This window comes from Gopherus flavomarginatus, chromosome 13, assembly GCF_025201925.1.
Source record: "Gopherus flavomarginatus isolate rGopFla2 chromosome 13, rGopFla2.mat.asm, whole genome shotgun sequence".
Lineage (NCBI taxonomy): Eukaryota > Metazoa > Chordata > Testudines > Testudinidae > Gopherus > Gopherus flavomarginatus.
In genome coordinates, this window is record NC_066629.1 from 16,560,439 (window position 1) to 16,585,679 (window position 25,241).

The 25,241-nt window shown below is 47.5% G+C and overlaps 1 protein-coding gene across 26 annotated transcripts in view; it reads right to left on the bottom strand.

The window, feature by feature from the left end:
* ZBTB44 (zinc finger and BTB domain containing 44) overlaps positions 1-16,822 on the bottom strand; it is a 173,419-nt gene extending 156,597 nt beyond the window's left edge. For 24 of the 26 annotated variants that reach the window (XR_007769141.1, XR_007769145.1, XR_007769144.1 and 21 more), the window contains exon 1: positions 16,664-16,756. The gene's annotated coding sequence lies outside the window, so the exon portion shown is untranslated. Of the gene's footprint in view, positions 1-16,663 lie in introns of all 26 variants that reach the window. The other 2 variants (XM_050921637.1, XM_050921617.1) reach the window with 2 other exon arrangements.
* Between the last annotated feature and the right edge of the window lie 8,419 nt (positions 16,823-25,241).

The following is a 25,241-nucleotide window of genomic DNA, read 5'->3' on the forward strand; positions in this document are numbered from 1 at the left end:
CCTAAATGGATTGTTACCTAAATTTAAGCACCCAAGATCAAAACTGTTGACTTTAACATTACGCTAATCTATTTATGCACATAATATTTTTAAAAGAAAAAAAAGTTACATTTGTCTTTTTTTGCTTCTTTATGATGTATAAATCTCTGAAAGAAAATTGACTTTAACATTATAATGTCCCTCTTTATGATGCACTTTATGATCTACTGAGATTATGGCACAACAAGAGTAAAACCTGAGCAACTGAGGGTTTGTCTAGACAAGAACTTTTTAAACTCAAGTAAACTGATAGCCAGTTAACTCAAATTAGCTAATGCATTTGCAAATGCCAGTGTGGACACTCAAAAATGTTTGTTCAGGATATTTATTTACAAAAACATATTTGCCATTTAGAGTTTGCTATCCATTAACTCTGGATTAAAATATTCTCATCTGGGAACACAATGAGGAAAAGGGACTGTGTCACACTGTTTTGGGCTTTTTGTTATTGTTAAGTGTTTAATCACATCTATTTTGAACTCCTGATTGGTTCTTGGGAGAAAGGCACTTTGATATCTCCACCCCTTCAGCTGCTTATTGAGAAAGCTGTTTTAGGGCAAGTCTACACTACAAAATAAAGTTAACCTAAGTTACATCAATGTACAGCCACCACAGTAATTAAATCGCTTTGCATGTCCACACTATGTTCTTTGTGTTGGCAGTGTGTTCCTCACCAGGAGTGCTTGCACCAATTTGACCGTCAGTGTGGGACATGATGGGATGGCTTCTGAAAGGCAGCAACAGTAGATGTAAGCAACGCAATGTCTGCACTGACACTGAGTCAACCTAACTACATTGACCTACACACTACACTTCTTGTGGAGGTGGAGTTATGAAGTCGGCGTAGTAGGCAAGTTACATCGGTGGGAGCAACATTTTAGTGTAGATCAGTGGTTCCCGAACTTTAACAACCTGTGAACCCCTTTCACTAAAATGTCAAGTCTCGTGAACTCCCTTCTAAAAATGAGTATTTCCAGGGATTTGCTCCTTTACCTGAGTATAAATTATAAAAACAGTGACCTTGAAAATATACAATTTGTTTGTATGACATGTTTCTTAAATACTATTTATTATTTATCATTATTCTTATTACATTATGAAAATGGCAACACTCTTCCAAGATCTTACATTTGTAGCTTGTATCACTTTGAATAAGCCTGTTATAAGACAAGGCTCCTATGTTTCATCAAGGAGTACCAGATGTGAAACAGCATGAAAGTATTGAAGAAGCCAGCTCAAAGAGTTCCTCCTACACAAGCATTCAGGTTTTGAGCAGTCCGGGCAAACAACGCACGTTACAAACCCCCTTCCAAAAAACCAAAGACTTCTCTTCTATGCAAGGTCACTTCTAATAACACTTCAGTGATCCATGTTAGGCTTTGAAGTTCACTCACTGAGATTAAACAGGTGGTGGTGAGTTTGCACCTTGTTCATGTTATTATGTGACTTAAACAGCAGAACCAGACTGGAAGGTACAAACATCTGGGCAACATCTTTTGATAAGTCCATCAAATTCTATCAGAACTCTCTATTTAAATATTTTCAGGCATGAGTGAGTTCTGCTGGAAATCTGGTGGGAAGTATCTAGTCTTAAAATACTGATTTTCTACAAGATATGCATTTTTTCATAACAACTGAATACTTGGTATCTGCCTTGGTTTTATAAAACATGCAATATTGCTTTGATTTCTACTTCCTTTGCAAACTTATTTCCAATACTTTAACACTGCAGGTTTTTTCTTTAACTGAGAGTTAATACAGCTTAGCAAGTGCTATTTTAGTTTTACACTAATTAATTAATTATAGTCAATCATAGTAATTTCCATGTTTTCCATTTAATTATGGTGTAACATTTAGAATGTGGAAAAGAAAGAGGGCCATCATTTTCCTTAATCCATTTCAAATATTTAAGTACAGAGGCTCAAACTGTGGAATTGTCACATCTTGGTGCACTAAGATGAGCTTCTAATACAGGGGCAGACAACCTATGGCACGTGTGCTGAAGGCAGCACACGAGCTGATTTTCAGTGGCACTCACACTGCCCGGGTTCTGGCCACTGATCTGGGGGGCTCTGCATTTTTAATTTAATTTTAAATGAGGTGTAAACATTTTAAAAACCTTATTTACTTTACATACAACAATAGTTTAGTTATGTATTATAGACTTATAGAAAGAGACCTAAAAACATTAAAATGTATTACTGGCATGCGAAACCTTAAATTAGAGTGAATAAATGAAGACTCGGTACACCACTTCTGAAAGGTTGCCAACCCCTGTTCTAATACATTTTTTTCTAATGAGGGTTTAAACACAGTAACTGTTCTCACTCATCTTTTGACAAATGTGAGAAAAAAGCACCTGTCTTTTCATCAAGTTGAATATATTGTATACTACCATAACCTGCAAGAAAATCCCCCAAGAAATTCCCTTCTTTCTGATGTCACTGTTTTTGTAAATCATGCGTTTTTATATCTAACCACAACTTTCTTTAAATTCTGGCAGAGGTATTTAAGATCAGTGCTTTCAGAGAGTAGAACCTTATTAAGCACTACTTGAAAGACAACCTTTAGATTTAACTGGGGCTGTCAATTAATCACAGTTAACTCACGCGATTAACTAAAAAAAGTAATTGCCATTAAAAAACTAATCACAATTAATCACACTGTTGAACAACAGAATATCAACTGAAATTTATTAAATGTTTTGGATGTTTTTCTACATTTTCAAATATATCTGTTTCAGTTACAACACAATACAAAGTGTACAGTGCTCACTTTATACTTTTTTATTACAAATATTTGCACTGTAAAAATGATAAACAAAAGAAATAGTATTTTTCAATTCACCTCATAAAAGTACTCTAGTGCAATCTCTTTATCATGAAACTTGAATTTACAAACGTAGAATTATGTACAAAAAAATCCTGCATTCAAAAACAAAACAATGTAAAACTTTAGCGCCTACAAGTCCAATCAGTCCTACGTCTTGTTCAGACAAGCACTCAGACAAACAAGTTTACCTTTGCAGAAGATATTGCTGCCTGTTTCTTATTTACAATGTCACCTAAAAGTGAGAACAAGCATTTGCATGGCACTGTGGTAGCTAGTGTCGCAAGATATTTACATGCCAGATACACTGAAGATTCATATGTCCCTTCATGATTCAACCACCATTCCGAGGCACATGCGTCCATGCTGACAACAGACTGCTTGATAACCATCTAAAGCAGTGTGAACCGATGCATGTTCATTTTCATCATCATGAGACAGATACCACCAGCAGAAGGTTGATTTTCTTTTTTGGTGGTTTGGGTTCTGTAGTTTCTGCATCAGAGTATTGCTCTTTTAAGACCTCTGAAAGCATGTTCCACACAGCATCCCTCTTAGATTTTGGAAGGCTCTTCAGATTCTTAAATCTTGGGTTGAGTGCTGTAGCTTTCTTTAGAAATTTCACATTTTTTTAATCGCGCAATTCATTTTTTTTAATCGCTTGACAGCTCCAGATTTAACCTGTTGCCTTTTAGAAGTTGTATTGTCAAAACAAAGAATGGATCCTGGGATATGGCCTTTAAGTGGTCTTGTGACCAGCAGGCCTTTCATGGGCAGTCTCATTCGATCCACTGTCAACAAGTGTTGGGAGCTTTACAATTTTTTTCATTAAGGCCATATCTAGACTAGAAAGATACGGTTTTTTAAAAATGTTTGAATATGTTTTCTTAACTTCTCCTCATACTTGACCACAACCAGCTAGAACATTTATAAACGTGCTAAATGCTTTTGACACTATTGTTTAAGAATGTTTCCTTGTCTAAATACAGCCAAAGAAAATTTACTATACTATAGAGTGAAAGAGTAAAATTGTAGTTGACAGCTGTCTGTGTAATCCAAGTAAACAAGTACACAAAACAAATAAACATTTTCCCCTTTAATCCTTCAGTTATAATAATCTGGCAACATTTATTTCCAAATACTGAGGTGCTTGAGTGATGCAACTTCCCAGGCACTGAAGTTTTTAGTGAGAACTCAGCTGAGATGGTGTGGTCATGTGGGCTGTATGTTTGACAGTGGAATACTGAAAACCATCTTCTAGGAAGAACTGAAGACAGTAACTTGTTTTAGGGGCAGACCAGGAAAACATTACAAATACACTCTCAAGGTCAACCTGCAGTCTTGTAATGTTGACCTCAACACCTGGGAGCTCTTAGCCCATGACAAGAGTAAATGGCAACACCTCTACGATCTTGGACTGAAAGACTGAGAGCCTGTGGATTGCTGCAACCAAGGAGGGAGGGCATAAAGCTAAAAGCAGCACACATTCATCCACAATTGCCTTCATCTCTGGCACTTGTGGATGGGGCTGCAGGTCCAAAGTTGGTCTTTGGTTTCATCTCAGCACTCACAATAAGTGACTGTAGCTCACCGATCAAACTCAGCGGGAGACTCCATCATCACAGTAATCTCACTTATGCTATTTAGAATAGTAGGCAAGCAATTTTTTGAGTAGCGCAATTGTTAAAATGATGTTCCATTAACAATATCTGAACTGTAACTGATTACATGTCTTGTTTTATAATGAATTTTATTTTCACGTGGTAAAATAATCTGCAATTAGCATTTGAAAAATTGCTATACAGGGGAACCATTTGACACTCCATGAAATAACTAGCAAAGTTTCATGGTGCTGCAATTCCTGCATAACGACAACAGTAATCTGCCAAATGTGGTTGCTGACCTACCAGAACGTGAATTAAAAACAGAATTGTTTCACTTGGTCTGAAAGCACTTTAAGAGACACTACCAACAGAAACATGTAAACAAATTTAATTGTGTTACTATCATCACTTTAGATGAATAAAAACAATACACAATTTAGTTTTTGTAATTTATGAATCTGTGAAGCCCATTTCACATTTGGGCTTAGGTTTGATAAAAAGCTTGACATTTATAACATTTATGTTTGGACTAAATTAAGTTGATTATTGTGCTTTTAAAAGGCACCACACGTAAGACCGGCAAGTAAAATGAAACTGCAGTTTTTTTTCTAGATGTAGATCTCATATCCTACATAAGTGTGTCAATTATCTGAACCCAAAGAATAGTCATAGTCATACCTAGATCACTTGTACAAACATGATTACAACACTAGAGTTGTTAGAATCAAATTTTGATGTTTGTGACCTCCCACACCCTCCACATATATTATACCTTTATAACAAATACTTAACTATTCCCAGCCCACCATCAGAAGCAGTACCTGAAGATGATATTGAAAACGAGCCCTGCAGTAACATGCAAATAGAAGGCAGTGAAAAATAAAAGGAAACCAAAATAGAATTTTTAACCTGTAAGGTACTACAAGCCACTGTGAATAATGATACAAACCTCTGACGTCTGCCACATGGCAGTGGCCACTTAGTGAAGCAATAAAAAAAACTTAAAAGAGCTAATTGAAGGAAGTGATTTTCTACAGCTGAATATAGCTTTTCAATCAATGTCAATTTTAGAAGCTCCGCAAGTATAACTAGTATACAAATTCAAACTTATGACAAAAATATTCACTCTTACAAACGTAGTCTGAGTAAACTCCACCCCAATTTAAAAAGCTATTTGTGGACATGCTATGTAAAGGAAATCTAAAGCAAAGTGGGATGCTTAATGTGCTTATTTGCATGCCAAAACACAATTATAGTGCAGCTCACAATGACTTATACAAACACTGGCATTTAAACTCTGGGGAGAAATAAAAAAAAACTTGAACATGCTTGTGTATGCATGTTTAAGTTTAAAAAGATGTCTATTCACAGAACAAAACTTCTGTCCCACTTAAAAAACCAAACAACACGAAGCTATGAAATTCAGTAGAATCTTAATTATTCAAATCAAACCAACCTGAACCCTCTATTTGAAAAGTCACATCCCTTTGGTTTTCAAACAAAGCAATATAAGATTCAAACACCAGTTCCAGGAGAGAAAAGTGGAGGTTACACTTCGAAAATCAGTCCCTTCTTCACTTCCTCTGAGAAACTGAGCACCTAGCTTCCTGGGACAGCAGAACTTCACTACCTGAAGAATTCTCCCCCATTTGTGTCTCTGAGACTTTACTCCTGTCACCCAAAACTCTGAGAGAATCTATCCCATAATTTTACACTAATATACAATTGTAACTTCATACATGAAAGCAAGGTAGGATAGTTTTGGGTTTGCTGGTTTTATGTGCCCTATGTATAATGTTTACTTGTAAACAGATTTCCTTTTATAACAATTGATATCTTTCCTTCCCTAACTTCAATAACAGGTTATTGGGAAAGGGTTACACTATGATTGATGATATACAATGGGAACCTGACATAAGAGAGAAATTGTTATTGGGGGGAAGGGAGAGCTCAGTGGTTTGAGCATTGGCCTACTAAACCCAAGGCTGGGAGTTCAATCATTGAGGGGGCCATTTAGGGAATTTGGGGCAAAATAAGTACTTAGTCCTGCTAGTGAAGGCAGGGGGCTGGACTTGATGACCTTTCGGGGTCCCTTCCAAGTTCTATGAGATAGATACATCTCCATGATTTGGTTTCTTAATGAGCTATGAAGCAAAACATATACCTCCACTTCACTCCCCAATAATCCAAGTCATATTAATGCCAAAGCTAAAGAGAAAACTGCAGTAACAAGAAACTATATGTAAGGAGAGAGTTCAAGTCACACATGCAAGAACTTAAGACAAACAGGAATCATCAGTCCAATAGATAGATAGATCAGGCAGCATGGAGGGTGATCAACTCCTCAAGGTACCAGATATATAAAGTATACGGACACTTCAAAGGAAAGTGGATTTAAAGAGTCCTGAACAAACTTAAGCAAGGAAGGAATACAGCTCTGTCTCAGCACACTGACCATTAGGGGCTAGTCTACACTGGCAGCGCTTTAATATGGCTTGTGTAGTCATGGCAGGGTGCTGGTTCTAAAACCCCACCTCCACAAGAGGTGTGGCTCCCTGTGTTCTAAAACCCCACCTCCCTGTGTTCTAAAACCCCACCTCCACAGGAGGTGTGGCTCCCAGCGCTGTGCACAGTTTACACTGGTGCTTTACAGCGCTGAAACTTGCAGTGCTCAGGGGGGTGTTTTTTCACATCCCTGAGCGAGAAAGTTGCAGCACTGTAAAGTGCCAGTGTAGACAAGCCCTAAGAGTTTGTTTTACTTAATGAACCAATTACCCGAGCAAAACCAAATGCCTAGGAGGAACTCTGTCCTTGGCCCTAGAAACTGAGGAGTGCTCTGCTTATCCACAGAATAGGCAACGGATGAGCAAAAGCAATGCAAGCTTCCCACATTTTTTTCCCCTGGTATGACTGAGTCTGCAAGGACTCTCTCTATGGGTAAGAGCACAGTCTCCTCATGGCCATTCAGTCCTTGCCCTCTGTAACACTGCCACTAAACTTGCCCAATTAGTGTTTTTATTGTGACATGGGTAACTTGTGCATTAAAAGCTGGACTCTGTATCACTGCAGGGTCCCTTGTTTTCTCTCTAAATCTCTGTGAAGTGCTATGCAGAGTCTGATACTATGTAAACATAACAACTTAGACTCCATGTTTGTCATGGAGGTCATGGAAGTCACAAATTCCATAACTTTCTGTGACCTCCATGACTTCTGCAGTGGCCCGTGTGGATGGCCCTGGAGCCCCCTGAGCAGCCCCCGGGCCAGTCGTACCTGTCGCTGCTGGGGCAGTCTCAAGCCCCCACCAGCAGCAGGAGTTGGGGTGCGGTGCTTACCTGGAGGTGGCTTCCCAGAAAGGCCAAAGGAACTCCCCTCCCTCAGCTTCTAGCTCCATGTGCTGCCTCTGCCCAAAGGCACCACCCCCACAGCTCCCATTGGCCGTGGTTCCCAGCCAATGGGAGCTGCAGAACCTGGGCTTGGGGCGGAGCAGGGGCAGCCAGTGGAGCTAGGAGCTGGAGGTCACTGCTTCCCAAGAGCTGGGTAGAGAGTCTGCACCAACCCTGCCAACCCCACTCCCTTCCAAGGCACCCCCCTGAGCCACACTCTGAGGTTTTAATCAGGGGTATATAGCAAGTCATGGATCATGAATTTTTGTTTACTGCCCATGACCTGTCCATGACTTTTACTAAAAATACCCATGACTAAAACGTAGCCTTAATAATAATCACATTTAGTAGTCATCAGATATTAACAATTTTCTGTCATTACTAACATGGGCTGGACTCACACCAGCAACTGAAGGGGCCGGAGGTGGGGAGAGCCTGTACAGAGTCCATTACCATTCCTGAGCGCTCCAGTACCCTGTGGTACATTACTTCTAAATGCTATCAAGCATGTTTCCCAAAAGACTTGCTCCTGGTAAAAACCCCAGTCATTTTAAGCCATCTTCCTGTAAAGCTATTTCTGTATATAATATCCAGGTACATAACATGCTAGATCAGCGGTTCTCTAACTTCATTGTACTGTGACCCTCTTCTGACAACAAAAATTACTATACTATCCGGGAGGGAGGAGAGGGGGAACGGACCGCTGACCAAAGCCTGAGCCTGCCCAAGACCTGCTGTCCTGGGTGGGGGTGGGAGGGACCAAAGCTGAAGCCCAAGGGCTTCTGTCCTGGACAGGGGGGTCATATAACCTTAGCCTTGGGCAGTGGGGCTTGGACGTGGGCCCCAGCAAGTCTAACACCAGCCATGGCGACCTCGTTAAAATGGGATTGCCACCCACTTTGGAGTCCCGACCCACAGTTTGAGAACCTTGTGCTAGATAATCTGCCATCTATTTCGTAAGTGCCATCTTCAACCAAGTTTAGCAGCCTGAAAGTCTTCCTCAATATCCACAAACTTTCCACTACAACTGCTCTTAATACAAATGAACAGGAGTCACACTTTTGCATGCAAGACATTGTACTCAGTAATTACATGGTCAGTACAGATATGCTATCAGAGAAAAAAAAGCCATTCATTTAGTAAGATGTTTGTGCTTTAGAGAAACTACGTTTATTCATTCCTCTCAAATAAAATGAATGGAACAGTTTTTCGTGAACAATGGGATAGGTATTTTAACGGTTCATCTGCAGAATGTGATTTCTTCCAACTTCAAATTTAAATAAAACTCATGATTTAGCTTAAGTAGACTTTTCTTTCTAATACATGTTACAAACAGCCTGCCTGTAAACACAATCTGTAGTTTAAGAGGCTTCTTCTGTAACTTGATTAGATGGAAGAAAGAATGCTGTTAAAGCTTTAGAATTCTTTTTTCTCTCTTCTATAGTGGTACTAGTTACAGCCATTTTTATTTTTACTACATTTTTATGCATCATACCACCCCATTGTTTTTCAGTGGTCCACTTTTATGCCCATATGACATAGAAGCACTAAGCATTTGTTTTCTTCCTGAGAATTCATTATGAGGACCAATTTTAACTATTAAGCAAGTTAAACAAAGTGGAATCCCCTGGAGTTGAGTCATGAGCAACGCCCAGATTTTTAAAAGGTATTTAGGCACTGCTGTGCTCAGCATCACAACCTGCAACTGGTTTAGAAGTCTGTTTCAAAAGGGATTCAGGCACTTAAGTGACTAAATTCCATCAATCAGGTTTTGTGACACTGAACACATCCACCCCTAAATACTTCTAAAAATCTTTGCCTAAGTGCACAGAGGTTGCATTTTCATATTTATTCCCAAGTATATTAAAACAAACCAATTCCCGTTTCACTGTTAACTTTTTAATTGTTATTGCGTTATTTCCAAATATAATTGTTCAAATACTAATATGTAGTGACATTAGAAGTAAGGCATACCAACCACACACTTTCTTCCTCGCAATTTTACATGTTCCTTATAACAAAACATTTTCAGAGAGGTGTTTTTTAAGGTGTATCCCTTTAAAAGACAAATTCCACAACTTATGTCATAATATTTAAAGTAATGTAGATTGTAAAAGCATTGTTCAGCTACATCATTTAATTTAAAAATGTGTGTGCTGTTTAAGCATGAAAATATTCAGAGTTTCTAAAGTCTGGCTGTCAGCACAGGCTGAATAATTTGGGATAACTTTCTTGCAGTGAATAAGACAGAAGTATGTGAACAGAGTGAGGGGATGTCACGTAAGTATTTAGAACAAATACATTATGCACTCTTTAGTAAAGCAGGAAAGTGAACAAAAATCATCTGAATGTATTGCCATTAATGAATACTAGAAACCATTTTTCAGAAAAAGGTTTGCTACATATCTGATAGGTTTCAAAGACAGCCTACAAGCTACAACGCTTTAAAAGAAATAAAGGAAAGATCTATATAGATTGGCTAAAGAGAGAAGATTTGGCAGAGACAGACATTCACAAAATTATGCTTATTTTTGGTCATTCTAGTTCATGGATTATAATTAAGGATCATAAATGGAATCCATCACCATTACTTAGAAAGCTGATTGCTCATCATCAGGGACTTTGCAAGGATCCCTTAGATTCCAGTAGTTCTCTCATCAAATCCATTTTTAAAGACACACCATTTCTTTTTTTGGCCTAGAACTCAAATTATCTTCAGCTTCCTTTTTTGCACCCCAAAACTAAATTCTTTGGTTTACAAACAATATCTTTACAGTACTCTTTTCCTGGAATTTTTACTTTTTTCTATTTTTTCATTTTATAATTTTAGAGTTAAGAGATTTGATTTTTTATTTCCTAGCAGACTTCTTATAGCAGCTAGGTTCTATAGTACCGAATGAACATATACTGAAACACTCAAGTGGATTGGTACAGAATTGATCTGATTTACCACATACAGCAAAGAAGGTGCTACTGGACTGCACGAGTGGGGGGGGGGGGTCCCAAAGCCTTCCTTTTCATCAACTACACAGTCTATTAAAAGAACAGACATGGCAGTAATGTCTATTATTAATCCTGTAATACAGACGTCATACAGCAAAGACTACTCATGAGAAGAAAGATACCAAAGAGAAAAACCTCCTCAACCAAATATTCACCAGGTTTGTCTATCCCTGGCAATACCAGAAACTTCACAAGACAGCAAACATTTCTACAATGGATTTAGCTACTTGTGCAACGCTATACACAGTAGAAAGGGAGTCAAATTTCTTTCCGACTCATCTAGCAAATATCCAACATCTGACTGGACCCTTATTTTAGCACACATTTTACTATGAATACCACAAAATTACCCTCCTTCAAAACAGACAGAACCTGTGACACAACCTCCTGCAGCAACAAATGATGCATGGAGTTCATTTCACTAATTCTTTCATTTACATCTTATGTGATAACAATAAAGAGAAGTATTAATTGGTTCTTCCCCCAGTGTATCTGTAAATCTCACACAGGGGACATTCCCTTCCCCTGTAAACTAAGTCTGTGTGTGTGTCAGGTTCAGGAAGCAAAGTAGGGAAATCACCAACATGCAAAAGAAACAACAAACTCCTTAGTGTAAAGGGAATCCTCTGTGCATTTCCCACTTGGGGAGATCAGCATAGAAGTGGAAACCCCTCTAGTAAGAGATTACCTGCCTACAGTTTTTTCCATCAATTTAAATACTGGAATAGAAACAAAGATTGTTAAATCACTGTAACCCTTCCCCCCCCCTGCCCACTATGGGTAGTTATATCACTACAGAAGTCTTTATATCAAAACAAGTTATATCAATAAAAACACCTGCACTGATATAATTGGATCACTTATTTAACTACATTGCTTTCTAAGCAGATACAGCTAAATTGGTGCAAAAACTGTGGATGGCCCACTCTAAGAGAGATCTCTATATGCCTGGTCCTGCAGTGGGGGTGGGACTCACACCCCTATGCAAAGGGCAAGTGTCTCATCACCCACTGCCCTCCTCCAACAGACCAGTTATCCTGTGAGTGTGCATACCCTGACGAGCCAGGAGCACCTGTGCTCAGAGCATCACTTTGCAGGGCTCCCCAGGAGACACCACAAGTGTGCATGGCACATAACAGACAAGTAATACCAAGCTGCTGCCCCAAACAGCTGCCCTCTATGGCTGTAGAGAGCAACTCTCTGGGATGGCGAGTAGCAGTCACCCTTGGGGAAGGATGGAGCAGGATCACCTCCAACCAAAGGATGAGTGGGATAGCTAGATGCCAGGGGGAGGGTTGATGGGAACAGGAAGGCCTCATGGAGGCAAGCGGGGAGGAAAGGGGGACAGAGACCAGACCAGGCTTTGGAAGAGAGAAAATGGAGAGGACTCAAGGGCTGTGGGAAAGGGTAGATGTCAGGAGGGAGTGGGGGAAATGGGGAGGAGGAGCTGCCAAGCTGCAGGAGAGGGGACTTAGGGGGCCTTCTAGGGTGTGTCCTGGAAGGGGCGGAGGCGCATCTCTAGAGAGTTTGTGTTGGGATAATAAATGCCAGGCAAGGTTTTGGACAAGGAAAATAGGACGGCCTCTAGGGTAGAGGCAGGAGGCATCTGGTGTCCTCTAGAGGGTAAAACCCCAAGGGAGAGGGAGGGTGGTTCTTGGGGTTGCATGGGGAGAAGAGCCCAGGGGGGCTCTTGAGGGGTTAATGCCCAGGGAGGACTCTTGGGGGAGCATAGGGGGGTAAGAGCCTGGAGTGGCCCTCGGAGGGTTACTGCCTGGAGGAGCAGGGGGCACTCACAGGGGTGCATGGGGCCTAAGAGCCTGAGGAGTGGTCTCTGGGGGGTAGTGTCCAGGGGAGCGGGGGATGGGGCTTTTGGGGGGGTTGGTGCCCAGTGGAGGGGGCACAAGAGTTTGGAGGGGCTCTCAGGGGGTTAGTGTTCATGGGAGCAGGGGGAGGGGTTCTCGGGAGTGAACGGGGGGATAAGAACCTGGAGAGACTCTCGGGTGGTTAGTGTCCAGGGGAGCAGCTGGGGGCCCTCTTGGGGGGTTAGCGCCCAGGGAGGGCTCTTGAGAGTACATGGAGGGGAAAGAGCTCAGTGGAGGCCCTCAGGAAGTTAGTGCCCAGAGACGCAGGCGTGTGTGTGCAAGAGCCCAGGGTGGGTTCTTGGTGGGTTAGTGTCCAGAGGAGCAGGAGGGGGCTCTTACGGGGTACACGGGGGGGAGTAAGAGCTCGGAGGGCTCTCGGTAGATTAGTCCCCAGATGAGTGTGGGGGAGATCTCGAGGGGAGAGGATAGTGCCCAGGGGAGCAGGAGGGGGGACTCTCGGTGTGTACATGGGGGCGGGGGGAGACGAGCTCAGAGGGCTCTCGGGGAGGTTAGCGCCCAGGGGAGCGGGAGCTCTCGGTGTGTACTTAGGGGAGTAAGAGTTCAGGGGGCTCTTGAGGGAGATAGTGCCCAGGGGAGCAGGAGAGGAGACACTCGGTGTGTACGGGGGCGGGCGGGGGGAGGAAGAAGGCCTAAGATCTCAGGGTGTGTCTCAGGTTAGTGCCCGGGGGTGGCACATGGGGGGTAAGAGCTCGGGAGGGGGCTCTCAAGGGGTTAGTGCCCAGGGAAACGGGAGGGGAGCACACGGGGGTTCAGGGGGTTAGTGCCCAGGGGAGCAGGAGCAGGGCACATGGGGGGTAAGAGCTTGGGGGTCTCTCAAGGGATTAGTGCCTGGGGGTGGCACATGGGGGGCAAGACCTCAGTGGGCTCTCGCGGGGTTAGTGCCCGGGGAAGCTGGAAGGGGGGCACACGGGGGTTAAGAACTCGGGGGATTAGTGCCCGGGGGAGCGGGAGGGAGGGCGGGCACATGGGGGGTAAGAGCTCAGGGGATTAGTGCCCAGGGCAGCAGAAGGGAGGTACATGGGGGGGTAAGAGCTTGGGGGGGGTTAGTCCCCAGGGGAGCAGGAGGAGGGCTCTCGGGAGGCACATGGGGGGGTAAGAGCTCAGGGGGGTAGGGCGGGGAAGCAGGAGGGGAGACACATGAGGGGGTAAGAACTTGGGGGGGCTCTCAGAGGGGTAGTGCCTGGGGGAGCAGGAGGAGGGACACATGGATGGTAAGAGCTCAGGGGGGCTCTTGGAGGGGTATTGCCCAGGAAGCGAGGGGGGATCTCGGAGGGCACATAGGGCGTAAGAGCTCGGGGGGAGCTCTCGGAGGCATACTGCCCAGGAAGCAGGGGGGGAGCTCTCAGAGAGGTAGTGCCCAGGAAGTGGGGGGCGCTCTCAGGGGGCACATGGGGGGGTAAGAGCTCGGGGGGGCTGTGCCCAGGAAGCAGGGGGGGCTCTCGGGGGCACATGAGGGGGAAGAGCTCAGGGGGGTAGTGCCTGGGAAGTGGGGGGGTCTCGGGGGGCACATGGGGGGTAACAGCTCGGGGGGGGCAGTGCCCAGGAAGTGATGGGGGGGCTCTCGGGGGGCACATGGGGGTGTAAGAGCTCGGGGGGAACTCAGGGGGGTAGTGCCCAGGAAGCGGGGGGGGGCTCTCGGGGGCACATGGGGGGTAAGAGCTCGGGGGGGGCAGTGCCCGGGAAGCGGGAGGGGGGCTCTCGGGGGGTAAGCGCTCAGGGGGGCTCTCGGGGGGTAGTGCCCGGGAAGCGGGAGGGGGGCTCTCGGGGGGCACATGGGGGGTAAGCGCTCGGGGGGGCAGTGCCTGGGAAGCGGGAGGGGGGCTCTCGGGGGGGTAGTGCCTGGGAAGCAGAAGGGGGGTTCTCAGGGGGCACATGGGGGGTAAGCGCTCGGAGGGGCTCTCGGGGGGGGGGGTAGTGCCCGGGAAGCAGGAAGGGGGTTCTCGGGGGCACATGGGGGGTAAGCGCTCAGGAGACTCTCGGGGGGCACATGGGGGGTAAGCGCTCGGGGGGGCTCTCAGGGGGGGTAGTGCCTGGGAAGCGCTTGGGGGGCGCTCGGGGGGGCACATGGGGGGTAAGCGCCCGGGGAGCTCTCCGGGGGGTCTCGTGGGGCACATGGAGGATAAGCGCTCGGGGGGGTTCTCGGGGGGGGTAGTGCCTGGGAAGCGGGAGGGGGCCTCTCGGGGGGCACATGGGGGGTAAGCGCTCGGGGGGTAGTGCCCGGGAAGCGGGAGGGGGACTCTGGGGGGGCACATGGGGGGTAAGCAGGTGGGAGGCTCTCGGGGGGGCAGTGCCTGGGAAGCGGGGGGGGGGCTCTCAGGGGGCACATGGGGGGTAAGCGCTCGGGGAGCGCTCGGGGGGTAGTGCTTGGGAAGCGCTCGGGGGCCCTCGGGGGGGGTAGTGCCCGGGAAGCGCTCGGGGGCCCTCGGGGGGGGTAGTGCCCGGGAAGCGGGAGGGGGGCTCTCGGGGGGGGTAGTGCCCGGGAAGCGGGAGGGGGGCTCTCGGGGGGGGTAGTGCCCGGGAAGCGGGAGGGGGGCTCTCGGGGGGGGTAGTGCCCGGGAAGCGGGAGGGGGGCTCTCGGGGGGGGTAGTGCCCGGGAAGCGGGAGGGGGGCTCTCGGGGGGGGTAGTGCCCGGGAAGCGGGAGGGGGGCTCTCGGGGGGGGTAGTGCCCGGGAAGCGGGAGGGGGGCTCTCGGGGGGGGTAGTGCCCGGGAAGCGGGAGGGGGGCTCTCGGGGGGGGTAGTGCCCGGGAAGCGGGAGGGGGGCTCTCGGGGGGGGTAGTGCCCGGGAAGCGGGAGGGGGGCTCTCGGGGGGGGTAGTGCCCGGGAAGCGGGAGGGGGGGCTCTCGGGGGGGGTAGTGCCCGGGAAGCGGGAGGGGGGCTCTCGGGGGGGGTAGTGCCCGGGAAGCGGGAGGGGGGCTCTCGGGGGGGGTAGTGCCCGGGAAGCGGGAGGGGGGCTCTCGGGGGGGGTAGTGCCCGGGAAGCGGGAGGGGGGCTCTCGGGGGGGGTAGTGCCCGGGAAGCGGGAGGGGGGCTCTCGGGGGGGGTAGTGCCCGGGAAGCGGGAGGGGGGCTCTCGGGGGGGTAGTGCCCGGGAAGCGGGAGGGGGGCTCTCGGGGGGGTAGTGCCCGGGAGGGGGGCTCTCGGGGGGGTAGTGCCCGGGAAGCGGGAGGGGGGCTCTCGGGGGGCACATGGGGGGTAACCGCTCGGGGGGCCCATGGGGGGTAAGCGCTCGGGGGGGTCTCGGAGGGTAGTGCCTGGGAAGATGGGGGGGGCTCTCGGGGGGCCCATGGGGGGTAAGCGCTCGGGGGGGTCTCGGAGGGGTAGTGCCCGGGAAGCGGGAGGGGGGCTCTCGGGGGGCACATGGGGGGTAACCGCTCGGGGGGCTCTCGGGGGGCAGTGCCCGGGAAGCGGGAGGGGGGCTCTCCGGGGGGGCACATGGGGGGTAAGCGCTCGGGGGGGCTCTCGGGGGGCACATGGGGGGTAACCGCTCGGGGGGCTCTCGGGGGGCAGTGCCCGGGAAGCGGGAGGGGGGCTATCCGGGGGGGCACATGGGGGGTAAGCGCTCGGGGGGGCTCTCGGGGGGCCCATGGGGGGTAAGCGCTCGGGGGGCAGTGCCCGGGAAGCGGGAGGGGGGCGCTCGGGGGGCTCTCGGGGGGGGCAGTGCCCGGGAAGCGGGAGGGGGGCTCTCGGGGGGCACATGGGGGGTAACCGCTCGGGGGGCTCTCGGGGGGGCAGTGCCCGGGAAGCAGGAGGGGGGCGCTCGGGGGGCTCTCGGGGGGGGCAGTGCCCGGGAAGCGGGTCTCTAAGGAAGGGCTCCGCAGTGGGGCAGGGGCAGGTGGCGGAGCAGGCCCGTGGCTGCCCGGGGGCGAGGCAGACGCCAGGCCCGGCTCCCGCTGTCTCCCCCCGGCCCGGCCCGGCCCCGTTACCTGCAGTAGCTGGGCCCGGCGCCCCGGGCCGCGCGCAGACCGAGCCGCTATCTGGGGCCGCGCCGGGGCCCCTGCTGGGCCATGGCGGGGGGGCCGCCGCTGCCTCGTCCCTGCTGGGGGGCGGCTCGCGCAGGCTCTCGGGGCGGGGGGGCACGCGGGGCCCGGGCGCTCGAGCTCCGCGCCCCAGCCTGGCCGGGCACTTTGTTTGTGTCCCACAATGCACCGCGGCCGCGGGCGGGCGGGCGGAGGCGGGGCCGCCTGCCATGCGCAGGCGCAGTGCGAGGCTCGCTCAGAACGTGCGCGAGCCGCATGCTACAGCCCCATGCTTGCACGGGCCTCAGCGTGGTGTAGGTTGCAGACCGTGCAGCTGAAGCACGCACGGTCCCCAGCCCCGTGCAGGGACTGCAACCCGATGCATGCACCGTCCCCAGTCAAGTGCAGAACTGCAGCCTGATGCATGCATGGTTCCAAGTTAGTGCACAACTGCAGCCCGATGCATGCACGCATCAAGCTCATGCGGGAGGACACAGTGCAGCCCAATGTGCATGGTCCCCAGTTCATGGAGGTACTGCAGCCTGATGCATGCATGATCCCCTCCCCAGGCTCATGTGGGTGGACACAGTGCAGCCAGATGTGCATGGTCCACAGTTCAGATACTGCTGCCCGATGCATACACAGTCTCCAGTTTAGGGGAAGGTACTACAGCCCGATGCATGCACAGTCCCCAGCCTAATCCATATGATAACAGTTCCCAGCCTGAAGCTCAACTGTCATTTGTAGCTGCCACTCCCATCACTTCAAATGGTCTTTCCCAGGTGCCTCCTCCTTTGCCTAAATGCAGCAAAACCACCTGACATTTCCAGTCCCTTTGGTGCTAAAGGAATGTCAGCTCAACCTTGCTGTGCAAAGAGCAGGAGAGAAAAAGACACTATCATTTCACATGACATGCCTTTTATGTAGGAAGTAGTGTGTAGATTTGCATCACCCCAGAGTCAGCTCTGAAGGCAATTGTGGTTCACTACAATAAGCCAAGGGCAGCTCTTGGGAAGTGCAGCCACTACCTGCTTCTTAGGATACCCTTGTTTCTTCCCTGTACTTTTGGGGAGACTGTCACCTCACGTGGTGCTCAGGGTTCTCAGGAGAATGGAATGGCATCTTGTCTGTGCTCAGGACATACAAGGCAAGTGCGGGAAATCTTGCTAATTCTCACACCAATGTGTATTCACCCAGGGGCCAGATCACAATCTCTCCCTTGGAAATGTACTCTGTGTTCAGCCACTCCTGCTAGTACAGAAAATGACTGAACCCTGCTTAGAAGGAGAAGTGTCTTTTAGAATTTGGCAGCGGCAGATTAGATAAATGGTTGACCAGATTAGTTCTGAAGCACCCTGGGGCCTCTTCAACTGTGGATTTAAGGAAGTACCCTTCCTCGCTCCTTGCGTGTGGAATTATTTTCTGGCAGCACGCTTCCATTCCCTGCCTCTCAAAAGTCACTCTGGGTGGCTGCATATTTGATCCATCCAAGTCAAACCTTCAGATCATTCCTCCCTAGAATTTGGTCCACGTCAGTGCTAACCCAATTTAAGCATGGCTTGATTTAACTTGATCAGTGCAGCCATTTGCTACACATTTTTGTAATAAATTCTAAATAAATTGCAGCAGGAAACAGAGTGAAAGGCCACAATCCAAAAGTATTAATCAGCAGTGAAAAATCTAAGTCATCTGCTGGAAAGTGACACACTGCTCACTGTTTTAAAGAAAAAAACAGGAGCAAGCTCTCAGTGCTGTATTAAAAATACTGGGGCAATTGTAATAGGTTCCTAGCAAAACTAGCGAGCCTTGCTGCAAACCAGTGTGAGACTGAGCAGATTCCAGGAATGATCTTCCTTCTTCGTCTTTCATTATTCTGGCTTTACACCAACGTACAGCAACTATAACAGAAGTTTGATTCAAAACTGCCTTGCACCTTGTGTTGTCATTTACACCTCTGCAAAGCAGGAGTAAAACTTTCCCATGCCAATTTGGCAGAGTTAAATGAAGACCCACTCTGCATAGGTGTAAATGGAGACACAAGTTGTGAGGCAGTGGAGAATCAGACCCTGGCTGCCATGGATTATTCCTGATTTACACTGATATGAGTTGATAATCAGACCTACTTTATACCAGCCTCTACACGCTGATGCAAAAATTGCCAGGCCAGTGCATCAGCTGATATAAACAGGCATAGTTCGCCTGATTTCAGTGGAACTACAATTAAGGATCATGCCCTCACATTTGGAGCCTGATTCTCCTCTCACCTATTGCAAATCGGAGTGTGGCAGATGTGGAGCTGCTGTGTACTAATCTAAGAATACTATAATAATTTATAAATTCTACAGGTGACTTGGTCAGTGAGGCAAAGATACTGTATCGTTGCGTTGGATTATTAGCCTTTCCTATATGAATGTATTGATCTAACTTAACAGGGGACTGTTGGCAAAACAAGCACACACTTGAAAGACAATGGGAAAAGTTTTGAGGATCCTATATCCTGTCTCCAGCAAAGGTACATGCCTTGTTTTGCCCCTGCTGGTAGGTAGAGATCACAAGAACAGCAAATGCTCAAAAGTACACTCTGGCGAGAGAAGAGCAGGGACCGGAGGATGCTGTTCCTGGTGAGACCAGACTGAGATGAAAGAGAGAGACACAGGTCCAGCAAGGGTGTCCAAAAGCATTTGAAATGCATCCGCTGAAGTGGGCTGTAGCCCGTGAAAGCTTATGATCAAATAAATTTGTTAGTCTTTAAGGTGCCACAAGTTCTCCTGTTCTTTTTGCGGATACAGACTAACACGGCTGCTACTCTGAAACTTGTCATAAAAGCAATTGAGGCTTCTGTGGCTTCCAGGGAAAGACAGGCACACACGTAAACTTTCCATTGGTGTAAGTGTTGTAGCTGTATTGGTCCCAGGATATGAGAGAGACAAGATATCTTTTATGGGACCAACTTCTGTTGGCGGAAGGTACCAGCTTTCAAACTACAAAGGTTTAAGACTACAAAGGTTTTCTATTAAATGCTTTTCTTCTGAATAAATAATCATGTGCTTTAAGGAGACTGCCTGGCTACTGCTGCTCCCAGAGGAAATAGAACTGCAGGTACTTAACCTAATTCAGATTTGCCAAGAATATCTTGACTGACATCTGGGGCGCAGGACCCAGTCTGAGAGTGAGAACATCATGTGATTCCATCCTAACAAAGGTGATGGCTTCAGGCCCGAGAGGGAGTACAGTCGCACAAGGGATCAGAGGGGCAGTTAGCCCAGATAAGGGGTAACTTTATTGATGTCCATGGAGTTACACTGTTGTAAAACCAGTGTAGAATAAATCAGACGCTCACTGCTGTGTAGTCAGTCAACCAGTTTGACAGTGGAACGCAACATATCTTAGCTTGGTACGGTATCTTCCACACAAAGCTCATCTAAAAATGCTGTACAGAGTCAAACAAAGATGCTGGATAGTGTGTGGCATAAGTTATTGAACAAAGCAGTGCTGGAAAGCTTGAATGTCTGGTGAACAAAGAAAGCATTCTAGTTAGAAAGCGATAACAATGGGTAAGGGACATTAATAGTCATAGAGGAGAGAGAAAAGGTACATCTTCAGGTGAGATTTTAAATTAGCTGGAGTGTCAATGGAGCATATGAAGAATATGGGAACATACGAAGAATATTCCAGGTAGGATAATCTGTAGAGAAGTTTCTCACCGCAAATGTGGCTTGAGGGAGAAGGACAATGAACTTCTGATCTATGCCACCTGTAATGATAGGTAGGTTCAACTTAGATGGTCAGATAAATAGGGATATAACCTGTGCGAACGGTGGCATGGACTTGCCCAACTCCATTCAGATAATGGGGTTCCAGCTAAGAATTATGGCAGTGACAGAAATGCCATCACGCTACAGTGGGGTCAGAATGACCTGTAAATAAACAAATAAGACTTGTCATACCGGAACAGACCAGAGGAGCATCTCAAGCAATACCCCACTGCTGATAAGATATTTCAGAGAAAAAGGATTGACACACCAGTAAAAAAGCATTTACATTTGTCCTTGTTTGTACATGTGCAGGTTGGCGATGAGCTATTAAAGTCAGTACAGAAATGGGAACGAAAGTGTCATGTCATTGCATGAAACAAGACACTGAAAAAATGATTTATTATTTGATACCTTTTGTATAGTAAAAGCACCTGAAGACCGCAGGCAGGCACTGTACAAACATATAGTAAAGGACTGTCCCAGGCCCCAATGACACAATGTATGTGATCATAGGTAATGAGTTATCATCGTGTAAAAATGAGGCATGAGGAAATGAGAATGGACAAAGACTGTAGGCGAGAACCTCAGTGGATGTAACTGAGTATACTTCCATAACGTTGGAGCAGTGCTGGTTTATACCAGTGAGGATCTGGCCCCATACCTTTAGGTGTTCTATTCTGTGCATGGTAGGGAGGCGTGTGAATTATCTAGGTCCTGATCCTGCAAACTCTTACACCCACAAGTAGACCTTTGAATTCAAGCGAGGAAGGACTACTCATGGGAGTAAGTGGCTGCAGGATCAGAAACACAGTTTTCTATGCAGATGCACTTGGCTTTCCACGGAAAACTCCATGAGGGTTGTTAGCATCCCCAGTTGAATTAACTGTGACAGTTGCCTGAACTCTGCCAGGTCAATTAGAACGGCCCACTGACCCAGTACAGTTCAGCAGGATCTGCCAATTGCATGATGACCCCCCTTGCGCTGGATTTTTCAAATCACATTTTTAGTTCTGCTTTGTCAGCCCTCACTGATTCATTTGCTCAGACTTTGGCAGCTGTTTAGGACTGAAGCAAAGTGAAATCATTAACTTAATATGCACGCAGATGCCAAGCTGCACAGGTTTTAGCAATGTGACACAGTTGCTTGGTATTTACCACGCAGTCATGCAGGGACATGACCGATGTATGCAGTCATTCACATCTCCCACTTTCAGCTTCTCCCAGGTCTGCCAAATGCCCCTCACAGGGAACAAGCCTGGTTGGGAAGACAGGCAGGTCAGCGTGTTTGATGCGCTTCCCCTCCCTTCCTCCCATAGTTCTTTCCACAGAAACTTGCTCAAGGAGAAGGATTTTGATTGACTTCAATAGGCTTTGGATAAGACCCCCAGTGAGAATAACCCTTTCATTTGTTTTTTTCCCAGTTTTCTCTTGTTCTTGGAGAAGCCTGAAATGGAATTGTGACACAAACGCGCCTTGGTGTCAGCTGGCAAAGGGTTCACTGCTCCAGTGGTTCTCAACCAGGGGTCCAGGGGGCCACGAACAGGTTTCAAGGGGTCCTCCAAGCATGGTCAGCATTTGACTTGCTGGGGCCCAGGGCAGAAAGCCAATGCCCCACCGCATAGGACTGAAGCCAGGGGCCCCTGAGCCCCGTCACTAGAGACTCAAGCTGAAGCCTGATCACTGTAGCTTCGCAGGGGCCCCTGTGGCATGGAGGCCCCAGTAGAATGGCCAAGTGTCCCAATTTTATAGGGACAGTCCTGATTTTGGGGTCTTTTTCTTACATAGGCGCCTGACATAACCTTAGTCCCAGATTTGGACCTTAGCGTCCAAAATATGGGGGTTAGCATGAAAACCTCCAAGCTTAGTTACCTGCTTGGACCTGGTACCTGCTGCCACCACCCAAAAAATTAGAGTGTTTTGGGGCACTCTGGTCCCTCTGAAAAACCTTCCCTGGGGACCCCAAGACCCAAATCCCTTGAGTCTCACAACAAAGGGAAATAATCCTTTTTCCCTTCCCCCCTCCAGGTGCTCCTGGAGAGATACACAGACACAAGCTCTGTGAATCCAAACAGAGTGAATCTCCCTCTCTGTTCCCAATCCTGGAAACAAAAAGTACTTTCCTATTCCCCCAGAGGGAATGCAACATCAGGCTAGCAATCCAACACACAGATCTCCCCTTGATTTCTTCCTCCCACCAATTCCCTGGTGAGTACAGACTCAATTTCCCTGAAGTAAAGAAAAACTCCAACAGGTCTTAAAAGAAAGCTTTATATAAAAAAAAAAGAAAAAATACAAATGGTCTCTCTGTATTAAGATGACACAATACAGGGCAATTTGCTTAAAAGAATATTGAATAAACAGCCTTATTCCAAAAGAATACAAATCAAAGCACTCCAGCACTTATATTCATGCAAATACCAAAGAAAAGAAACCATAGAACTTACTATCTGATCTCTTTGTCCTTACACTTAGAAACAGAAGACTAGAAAGTAGAACTACTTCTCCAAAGCTCAGAGAAAGCAGGCAGCCAGAAAACAAAGACCTTAGACACTCAATTCCCTCCACCCAAAGTTGAAAAAATCCGGTTTCCTGATTGGTCCTCTGGTCAGGTGCTTCAGGTGAAAGAGACATTAACCCTTAGCTATCTGTTTATGACACGCCCCCCAAATTGCAGACAGTGGGGAAGCTCACTGGCGGCGATTTCCTTCTAGAACTTGAAAATAAACAGATTAATACAACACATACACCTTTACATATACTCCTAAGTATATAACTAACAGACTTATACATTTTAAGAACACTTTTTAACTACTGAATTCTGGGAAACTCTCACGGGAGAGTGCATCAGCAACTTTATTAGAAGCTCCTGTGATGTGTTGAATTTTAAAATCAAAATCTTGGAGAGCTAAACTCCAACGAAGAAGTTTCTTGTTGTTCCCCTTGGCAGTATGAAGCCACTTTAGTGCAGCATGGTCAGTTTGTAGTTGGAACCGCCGTCCCCAAACATATGGGCGTAGCTTTTCCAGGGCGTACACAATGGCATAGCATTCCTTTTCACTGACTGACCAGTGACTTTCCCTCTTAGACAGTTTCTTGCTGAGAAACACGACAGGATGGAAGTTGTGATCTGTTGCTTTCTGCATGAGCACTGCTCCTATACCACGCTCAGATGCATCTGTGGTTACTAGGAATGGCTTGTCAAAATCCGGGGCCCTGAGCACAGGGTCAGACATGAGCGTTGCCTTAAGTTGGGTAAAGGCCTTTTGACACTTATTAGTTCACTTAACTGCATTTGGCTGGGTCTTTTTGGTTAGGTCGGTCAGTGGGGCAGCGATTTGGCTGTAGTGTGGTACAAATCGCCTGTAGTATCCGGCCAAGCCTAAGAAGGATTGGACCTGTTTCTTTGACCTTGGGACAGGCCACTTTTGGATAGCATCCACCTTGGCCTGTAGGGGGTTTATGGTTTCTCGACCCACCTGGTGCCCCAGGTAAGTCACTGTGTTTTGGCCTATTTGACACTTTTTGGCCTTAACAGTTAGTCCTGCCTGCCTGATGCGCTTAAAGACCTTTTTCAGGTGTAGTAGGTGTTCGGGCCAGGAGTTAGAAAAAATGGCCACATCATCGAGGTAGGCAACTGCAAATTCTCCCAGTCCAGCTAGTAGACCATCTACCAGCCTTTGGAAGGTGGCGGGTGCATTACGAAGGCCAAAAGGAAGGACATTGAATTCATACACCCCCGCATGGGTGACGAATGCTGACCTCTCCTTGGCAGGTTCATCTAGCGGTACTTGCCAGTACCCCTTGGTTAAGTGTATTGTAGAGATGAACTGGGCCCGTCCCAACTTTTCCAATAGCTCATCGGTACGTGGCATTGGATAGTTGTCCGGACGAGTTACAGCATTTAGCTTACGGTAGTGCACGCAAAAGCGTATTTCCCCATCTGGTTTGGGTACCAGAACCACTGGAGATGCCCATGCACTGGTAGATGAGCGGATTATACCCATCTGTAGCATGTTTTGGATCTCCCGTTCTATAGCAGCTTGGGCATGAGGAGACACTCGGTAGGGTGGGGTTCTGATTGGGTGAGCATTACCTGTATCAATGGAGTGGTATGCCCGTTCAGTCCGTCCTGGGGTGGCTGAGAACAATGGGGCGAAGCTAGTGCACAGCTCCTTGATTTGCTGCCGCTGCAGACGTTCCAGGGTGGTTGAGAGGTTCACCTCTTCCACGCCACCGTCTTTTTTCCCGTCGTAGTAGACACCGTCAGGCCACTCAGCATCATCTCCCTGGACTGTAAACTGACAAACCTGTAAGTCTCTGGAATAGAAAGGCTTGAGAGAATTAACATGGTACACTTTAGGCTTTAGTGGGGAATTGGGAAATGCTATGAGGTAGTTTACAGCTCCCAGGCGCTCTTGGACCCTGAATGGCCCTTCCCATGATGCTTCCATCTTATGGGCCTGTTGCGCCTTCAAGACCATAACCTGGTCTCCTACCTTGAAGGACCGATCTCTGGCATGTCTGTCATACCAGGCCTTTTGCTTTTCTTGAGCATCCTTTAGGTTCTCTCTAGCAAGGGCTAAAGAGTGTCGGAGGGTGCTTTGTAGGTTGCTTACAAAGTCCAGAATGTTAGTTCCTGGAGAAGGCGTAAACCCCTCCCATTGCTGCTTCACCAACTGTAATGGCCCCTTAACCTCGTGACCATACACAAGTTCAAATGGTGAAAACCCTAAACTGGGATGTGGTACAGCCCTGTAGGCAAACAGCAACTGCTGCAACACTAGGTCCCA